This window comes from Myotis lucifugus, unplaced genomic scaffold (assembly GCF_000147115.1).
Source record: "Myotis lucifugus unplaced genomic scaffold, Myoluc2.0 scaffold_456, whole genome shotgun sequence".
NCBI lineage: Eukaryota > Metazoa > Chordata > Mammalia > Chiroptera > Vespertilionidae > Myotis > Myotis lucifugus.
Window position 1 is genome coordinate 297,242 of NW_005871504.1, and position 9,333 is coordinate 306,574.

The 9,333-nt window shown below is 39.8% G+C and overlaps 1 pseudogene; it reads right to left on the minus strand.

The window, feature by feature from the left end:
• Window positions 1–1,290: 1,290 nt before the first annotated feature.
• Window positions 1,291–1,773, minus strand: LOC106694426 (annotated as a pseudogene).
• Window positions 1,774–9,333: the final 7,560 nt, after the last annotated feature.

Genomic DNA, 9,333 nt, shown 5'->3' on the forward strand with positions numbered 1-9,333 from the left:
CATAAGCCCAGAAACTCAGGTGGAAGGTTAAATTCTATTAAAATTAATATATAACATGAATAAATATATCATGGATAGGAATAATAACATATTAATTAACAAATGAATGGAAAGTAAGTATAAAAAAACATTAAATCTGAATCCCTCACCTAGCTGGCATGGCTCTGTGGTTGAGCATCCACCTATGAACCAGGAGATAATAGTTTGATGGTTCGATTCCCAATCAGGGCACATGCCCAGGTTGCAGGCTTGATCCCCAGTAGGGAATGTGCAGGAGGCAGCCTATCAATGATTCTCTCTCATCATTGATGTTTCTATCTCTCTTTCCCTCCCTGAAATCAGTAAAAATATATTCTTAAAATAAATCTGAATTCCTCTTTTTACAGATAAGAAAATTGAGATTCAGTGAATTTTATAGACTTACTCAGAATATTTGTGCCTGCCATTGTCTCTAATTTCAGGGAAGGATTTCCTTATCTTTTATACATATTAAAATCAGTATGACTATTTTTTAAAATATATTTTATTGATTTTTACAGAGAGGAAGGGAAAGGGATAGAGAATTAGAAACATCAACAAAAGAGAAACATCCATCAGCTGCCTCCTACACGCCCCCTATTGGGGATCAAGCTCACAAACAAGGTACATGCCCTTGACTGGAATCAAACCTGGAAGCCTTCTTCAGTCTGCAGGCCGATGCTCTATCCACTGAGCCAAACCAGTTAGGGTGCAGTATGACCAGAAAAGGGAACTATAAAGTCAGACCAAGGAGATCTAGAATGAGAAAGTGCTGACCTGAAACAATCCTGTATAATAAAAGGCTAATATGCAAATCGACTGAATGGCGGAATGACTGGTCGCTATGATGTGCACTGACCACCATGGGGCAGACACTCAATGCAGAAGCTGCCCCCTAGTGGTTAGTGCACTTCCATAGAGGGAGTGCCAGTCAGCCAGAAGCTGGGTTCATGGCTGGTGAGTGCAGTGGCAGTGGCGGGAGCCTCTCCCACCTCTGTGGCAGGCAGTCAGTAAGGAGTGAGGGGTCCTGGGCTGCTAGAGCCCTGGACTGTGAGAGGGATGTCTGAGTGCAGGCTTAGGCAGACATCCCCCAAGGACTCCTTTACTGTGATAGGGCATAGGCTGGGCTGAGGGACACCCCCCCCGCCATGCACGAATTTTGTGCACCAGGCCTCTAGCGAATAATATGATCCAGTTACAAAATGGGTATTTTGATTTTCTTTAAATAATTTTTTGGGGAAAAGACACCATTCTCTTTTGTTTTTACACTTATCATGCCATGAATTCATAGGGAATGGCTTCCAGCAGCTCAAGCTCCTTTCCATTGGTTCTCACAAAGAGTGCTTCTCGGGGCGGAGCAGGCTGACACATCAGTTGAACCCAGACACCTTTGTCTTTGGCTTCCTTCTTTTTCTGATCATTTTCCTTCACATGTTTCAGGAAGCCATCTCAACTCTTAGAGTGCTTAATATGCTCAATACGTATGTTAATTCTCTTGGCAAGACTATTACCCTTAACTTGCTTATTCACAACAATGCCCACTACATGCTGGGTGACATCATAGACTCTTAAAGTTTTGTCATGGGAACATTTGTGGGGCATTCCTTTTTGAACAGTGCCCATTCCCTTGGTGTCTACAATATCACCTTTCTTGTAGATTCACACGTATGTGACCATAGGAACAACTACATGTTTTCTAAAAGGCCTAGAGAACATATAGCCGGGGCCTCTCCTCTTTCCCTTTGTGTTAGTCATTTTGGTGAATTACTGGGAGATGGTGGTCTTGGCCAAAGCAGTTTTAAGTAATTTATTTTCTGAGTTAAGTTACATTAGTGTGGCCTGTGGCTCAGGAGTGGTCAGAGAAGTAAGGGAAAGAGCTAAGTGCTGGGAATCAGGACACCTAAGTTCTAGCCGCAACTCTGCCACTATAGTATTTTACTCCTGGGAGCTTGGACACGTTACTCCAGTTTCATGAAGCATTTTCTATTTGTTTGTCATCTGTCAAATGAAGATAAGAATTGTTGCCCTACTTGCCTCATGCTGCTCTAGTGAAGCAGTAGATGGAGAACAAATGTGCAAAATTAACAGTGCTCTACAGATGATCATTGTTCTTACCATGATTATTAATATTTATGAGTAGTGCCCTTTCCACTGTCATCATTGAGGAAAGGGATCTTTGCTATCAACTTATTTCTCTCTTTTCTGGGCTTCTCATTTGTTTCTCTCTTTTCTGAAACTTTTCCCAGCCAGTTTAGGTGTCTATCTGAGCTCAAGTTTTTATCCACCAGAGACAATCAGATGGATTCAGAAAATACAAATGTTGGCTTTGTGTCACGGTGTACATGGCTTTCTCACTGGGACATGTGCAAAGCTATTGACTTTCAACGAAGCCATCAAGACCACTAAAACACTCTTGTTCCTCTCATTTTTTGCCCCTTCCAATATCTGTTCTGATTCCCCACTTGCATGCCTCCTGGTGTTGTCCTTTTCCTCCTTTTTAAATCTGATAACACCTGCTGATGTCAACACTGTTAATTGTCACTTACCTGTACTTATGTCAGCGGGACATTTTTTCATTTCAGAAAAAATAAAAATCGGAGTTGAAATGAATGAGGTAAAGCTGCCAGTTTCAGCTTCATAGGCAGAAATAGAAGTTAAATCAATATGGTCTCTAGACAGCTTTGCTGAAATCTTATGCTAAACCAAGCATTTGTTTTATAACTGCAATCCTAGTCAGTGATGGGTTCTTTGGGACTATGTTCCCCCATATTTAATTTGTATTCAGTGCTAATTTGGTTTATTACTTACAAACATGACTGTCTTTTCTCTGCATGTTGAAAACTCCACAGAAAGGCCTTGTAGCACTTATATTATGCTGTTGTCACCACAACATCATGGCCATCCCCAACCGATTGTAGTACATCAGTATAATCACAACTGGAAATCAATTCAACATCCCATTTCAGGGTCAAACTCTGGCCAAACAGTGGTCCGAAACGAAGGCTCATTATTTTAAAATTAATAATGGCATCACTCAAAATAAATAGTGTGAACCCCTCGGTGTACAACACGAAGTTTGTGTTTATTACTTTTATGACTGTGCTTTTAAAATTATTACACTGCTTTCGGTTGAGCAATTAGGAGTCTTACAAATCCTAAGCAAAATCTAAAATGTTTTTTTTTACTGCCATATTCTTTAAAAGTCCACATGTCTATTCTTGTGCACATGTTTTAAAATTGATTTCAGAGAGAGGAAGGGAGAGGAAGAGAGAGAGAGAAACATCCATGAGGGAGAAACATCATGGGCTGCTTCCTACATGCCCGCTTCTGGGGATGGAGCCCACAGTGCAGTCATGTGCCCTGACTGGGAATCAAACTGGCGACCTCCTGGTGCATGGGACAATGCTCAACCCACTGAGCTACACCAGCCAGGCTCTTGTGCACATTTTAATGATAACCTGTTGCTACCTTTTAGAATACATTCTCAATGCATTTAAAGTGTTATGTCTTTATTAGCTACTAAAGATGGATTTCTCCATAATAATTCCCTTGAACCTAATTATTTTACTCAACATTCTGAACAAAGGACTTGGCTAGTACTGTCACATAAGTCCACGCTCTGTGTTAGAGATGACCAGCAATTGGTGAGTAGAACAGTACACCACCGCGTTTAGTAATGTTTTTATACATGCCTACATTCCCCAAAGATCTTGGTAAAATATTTCAAAAAATAATAAAAATACACCCAAAAAGAAAGGCATGTCCAAGTGCACTTGGACTAATTTGGATTTGTTTTTTCAGGAAGATTCACGTTTCCAAATCCTCTGTTTGCTCCCATTCTAAAAACTTTCACAAACACTTATTGCTCTTTAAATGTCTAGACTTTAATGGGATGAACTGCTCCCATTTGACTGTCTAAGGCACCATGCTGCCTGCCAAGTCCTCACCCACAAGGACACCTAAAACATGCACACACTAGCATCTGGGCGAGATTTCTCAACCCCCATGGTGACACATCGCAAATGCTAGTGAAAGGAGAAATGCTCACTTTTGTGGGTTCCAAGCCTCTGCTCCAGTCTAAACACAGGCTGTTTCCTTGAAACCACCCTCAACAACCTCCCCACAACTGCTTCTGGCCATGAAGCAGCCACCACTTGCAGGATGGGGAGAGCAGAAATGGAAACAATCTGTTTTGCAAGCACTTTCCCAGCAAATTTCTGCCTTGAGACCTTAATGCCACCATCCCAGTGTCAGCTGCTGTTACTGTCTCTCCACAGTCAGAGGTGGGGGATGTGCTCATCTCCATTTAAACAACAGCCAAACTGCAGAAACCCAATCTCATTGTCTTGAATTTTGCGACTGCTTGAGTTCAAGTGTGAGAGCACTGTCCATTTTGAAATTACAGGAACCCAGAGTCAGTCTATGTTCAACTTGCTTTTGTTCAAGAGGGCCAGCTACCTTTAGTTTTATTTTATTTTTTTTATATATTTTATTGATTTTTTACAGAGAGGAAGGGAGAGGGATAGAGAGTTAGAAACATCTATGAGAGAGTAACATCGATTCAGCTGCCTCCTGCACACTCCCTACTGGGGATGTGCCCACAACCCAGGTACATGCCCTTGACCAGAATCAAACCTGGGACCCTTCAGTCCACAGGCCGACGCTCTATCCACTGAGCCAAACCGGTTAGGGCAACCTTTAGTTTTAAAGTGTTATAAGTTAAAAGAGAAACACCACTCAATGGACCCCGGTTCAGAGTGATAATTGCGGTGCTCCTGGAGTAGGCCTCTTTAAAGTATATGCTAGATGATTTTATAAACCCCGCTCAGCAGATATCTAATCTTTTCATCTTACCTACGTCTCCATTAGCTCTGTATTAGAAGGCAGCAGCTCTAAAGAGAGAGGGGGGAAAAATGTTTCGATACAGGAGTTTATGGAGGGAGACATTTGATGGGTGGATCACTGATGCAGATAATCCAAAACAGTGAATTTCCATGAAGTGAAATTAAGCACCCAGTTTGTATTGCATTATCGCCTATTTTTCTTCTGAATTATATTTTGCTTTTTTCAAATGAGCGATTGAAACATGAAAGGTAGTCTTCTTATATATAAAATGAATGTATCTTGTTAAATAGTAAAATATGACACATTATTTCTCCACTTACAATGGCCCTTCACAGATAGCTTGTCTAGCTAATATGCGGGATGTTCTGCATCCTGCATCATTATGCCAGGGTTGTCAACAATTGAATAATATATGTCACCAGTGGGGGAAAAGGTAACCTGGCTGTTTCTGAGAGAATTGGAAAAAAAAAATCCATCAAGATTTTATCCTTACCCAAGTCATATGGATTAGAAATTCAATTCGTTTATTTGGTACAAAAAATGTAAGCTCACCCAACCTCATTCATTTTTTTTTTTTGGAATACCATTCTATAGGTAACATTTATTAACTTGATTGTTTTCCAGTTATTCAACTCAGCCCACACATAATGGAGATCTAAATTGCCATCTTCATTTTAAGTAATTAATAATTTAATAATTATTTGTAAAAAATAAATAATTCAAATGATTGTCAAGAAAAGAGCTAGAACTGCCAGGATACTTGTGATGGGGTCAGTCTTCACTTAGGATTCTCTCTGTCACTCTCTCTGAACCTTCAGTGTCTTTTAACTTCCCTCTATTCCTAACTCTTTGCTTCCAAGTACAGGAGGGTTCTGGTGTCATTTTAAAAGTGAAAATAAGGTCCCTTTTTTTCAGGAATTTATAATGCAACTGAGAGGCACACATCCCTATGTAGGAGAGAACATGAGTGAAATGGGTAATGTGGTAGAGATCACGCATAAAGAGTGGAAGGCATGGGAAGTAAGTGTGACAATGGAAAAGTTTAGAGAGCTTCCTAAAAGGAGTGGGATTAGTACAGGGAAGTTAGAAATGGATGAGGGTTAATGGAGAAGAGTGGGAGAGGGCTTTTCACAGCCATGATTCAGCCAATTAATCAGAGACACGGTGTCATAGGTGTTGATCACTAGTTTGAACATAATCAGTGCTTAATGTATATACATTTTACAGTTTATACAGTGTTTTGCCTACATTATCTCATTTGCTTTTGACCATGGTTGTATGATTTAGACAAAAGGGGTGTTACTAACCCCTACATGGTAAATAAAGGATTTGAGGACTAGAGAAGTTTGGGGTCCAGCTTGAACTTCAAACAGTAAGAAAGTGACAGGGATAGAATCAAATATTTTGTCATCCAGCTCGGCATTCTCTCCAGTAGTGTGCATGTCCACCCTCTGAAGGTGCCAAAATGCCTGCCAGGCTCCCATAGCAGACCCCTTCCTTCTTGGCCAGGCCCTTTCATCAGGGACTTATGGAAGCATTGGACAGCCAGGTACTGAGTTTGGGGTCCACCTTGAGGTGTACCTCACCAAAAAATGTCTATCTGTGTTGCTTTACTAGAACAGTGTAGCTCTTTATCAAGGTCCCCTCTGAGAATATCAGAAATCTTCAGTGTCAGGTACAAATCTGTTTGTATGTCTTCTGTGTCTGCTTTTAGAGCAGACAACATTGGTATGTGACAGCTCCTCTCAGAGTTTTACTTCATATTTCAAACCCCAGAAGTCCTTTCCAATCCCTTCAGTCTGTATGTTTTCCTCCCATTTATTTTCCAGCCAAGCTCAGACTCTATGTTCATGAACATTCTAAGAAAAAGGTACCTCTCTTGTGTCCAGGTCAAATGCTTCCTTTATGTTCTCCACAGCAGGGAGCCCAAGAACATGTAACAGTTCTTGATTGGTGGATTTTGATCTCTGTTTCTACCTCAACCACGTGAAAGAATGTGATTATATTGTCAGAGTTTCATAACAAAATTAAGTTTCACAATAAAAATGACTATCAGCAAATATGATTTATCATCACGCATTTAACAGGATTTTATGTATATTATAATTTTTCCTATTTAAAAACTTTCCTTTAATTTTTTTTAGAGTGGTCTTGTCTCTATAGTTAACTACATAAAATTGGAGCTAACATGTTTTGATCTCAAAACAAAATATGTATTAATTGATTGTTTATATTATTGGTGAGTCTTCTGGTCAACAGTGGGCTATTGTAATTAAATTTGAGGTGAGTCAATCTATGGATTTTGAACTGCATGGGAAGGGAGTCAGCACTCCCAATCCCCTCATTGTTCAAGGGTCAACTGTATTAATTTCTTGATCCATTTGTGATGAAAAAAATCTGAATCTATAATATAGATTCTAAAGAACTAAAGGAGGTGTTTTGTGTACTGAGGGGAACTTTAACTCTGTACAAATTAATAGTAACTTTCCATAATCTTTCTGGGAGTTACATATACACAGGCCAATTGAATCATGAAATTAAATCTAAAATTATTCAAGTCACACAGACTATGGGATGACATTATTTTAGGATTATCTATGCCTCTTCATTAATCTATTGTAGAATAAACAGTTTTATTAACTTTTTCCCTAGCATTTGTGCATGGTGATAACTAGTTCTAAATTTTTTTACTAAAGTTAGATATTAGATTGTGATTCTTTATAATGAAATTTCATTCATCACTGGGCCAGTGTTAAATTCCTAGTGTTCCATGTGCTATTTTAAGCCTGGGTAAAATTTCTGCCATCTATATTAGTTTCAGTAAATGCACAAACCACGAGCATATACTTTTCTACCATATTATTTCAAGCATAATGTTATTAGAAGCTATTGTGCTTGGAGACAAAGGCAATCATGTCCCACAACCGATTCTGAAGGCAATGGGAAATTGAGAAAGTAGTTTAATAAACAGATGCTTCCTTTGCCTTTTTAAAGAAAATCGGATTTATTTGAGCAGCTTTCTCCATATAACACAATCTACATGTTTTAAAGGCAATCAGGTCCCCCAGTTTATTCTCTTAAATGAAATCGCGACTGCTCATAGCAGTCTTCCCCCGACTCGCCCCATGTCATCACTCTGATTTGTGGATTGGGACTGAAAAGAGAGAGGGACTAAAATTCCACAAGTACTTAGGATTTAGAAGAAGAGCAACTGAAGTTTTAAATAGCTCTCTTGATTTTTTTTTTAAATAAAATATTTACAAGAGCAAACTACAGGGGGCAGCAAATATTAAGAGGCTCTCAGGATCATGCTGAACCTTGGAACTAAAGATTTCGGGGCCGCTCCACTTCTCTCTGACGGAAATGCCCATCTTTAACATGAGACGTATCGTTATCTCATTGCTTTAGTTTCAAGATACATAAGAGTTAAATCTAGGAGGCTTTCCCCATCCATCTTTATACAATAAGCTGAGGTCCAGAGGTGTCTGTCACATGTCACAGTATTCTTTGTCTTCTTTAAATTCTGCAATCAAGTTGATGTGCTGAAGTGACATGGATTAAACACCTTGGGATCAGCTGAGCATGAAAGTGAGGGCAGCGGCACAGACACGGCACACATACAGGGTACGCAGTGCACGACAAAGGGCATTTGTTCTCTATTTTATTTGCTCAGGGTGAGATGAGTACTCCTGGACTTTGCTGATACATCTCCCACACTGTTTGAGGTTTCATTATCTGAGAGAGTTTTCAAACACTTGGTATGTTTAAAATCAAACACACCATCACTGGCTTTCCCAAATAAAACTCAGCCTGTTTTCATAAGGGCAGAGAAAGTGAGTACAGATTACCCATTAATAGTGTTGAACTTGACTTACACTTTTATTTTGAGGACCAAAGAGAGGGAGATTGCCAGACCCTCATTGAAGAGCTTTGATGTTATCCTGGTGCCGCTTAGAAAATACTATCTCACGGGGAGGCTTGGTGTGGTCTCGTCTCCCTTTTCTGGGAAAGTCTGAAAGGCAGAGAAAGAAGCATTGTTATTCTTTCAACCACCTCAAACCCTATGTTTTAAAATATCAACAGGTAATAGGAGGGTTGCAAAGCTCTTTAATTGTTGATAAATAGACTTACTGACATAGAGTATTGGCCACGCACGTGACTTAAAGGTGGAAGTGAAATCTGTTTCCAACATAAACATTGCAAACGTAAAGCTTGTGATGACTTACATGCTAGAGGACAGCACTGACCCGGGCTCAGGAGTGAGGAGACTGCAGTTATATTTTGGTTTTGCCACAGCAAATCTGCTGTGATCTCTGGCTTCATGTCTTGTTGTCTATCACTGCCAACCGGTGCCATCTCCTATCTGTAGGTCTTAACTTGATTTGCTCCTGTGCTCCCTTTTCTCACAATGAAGTACTGCAAATAAACAGCAAGGGACAGGAAGTATAAAACCACCTCTGAACCCATCCA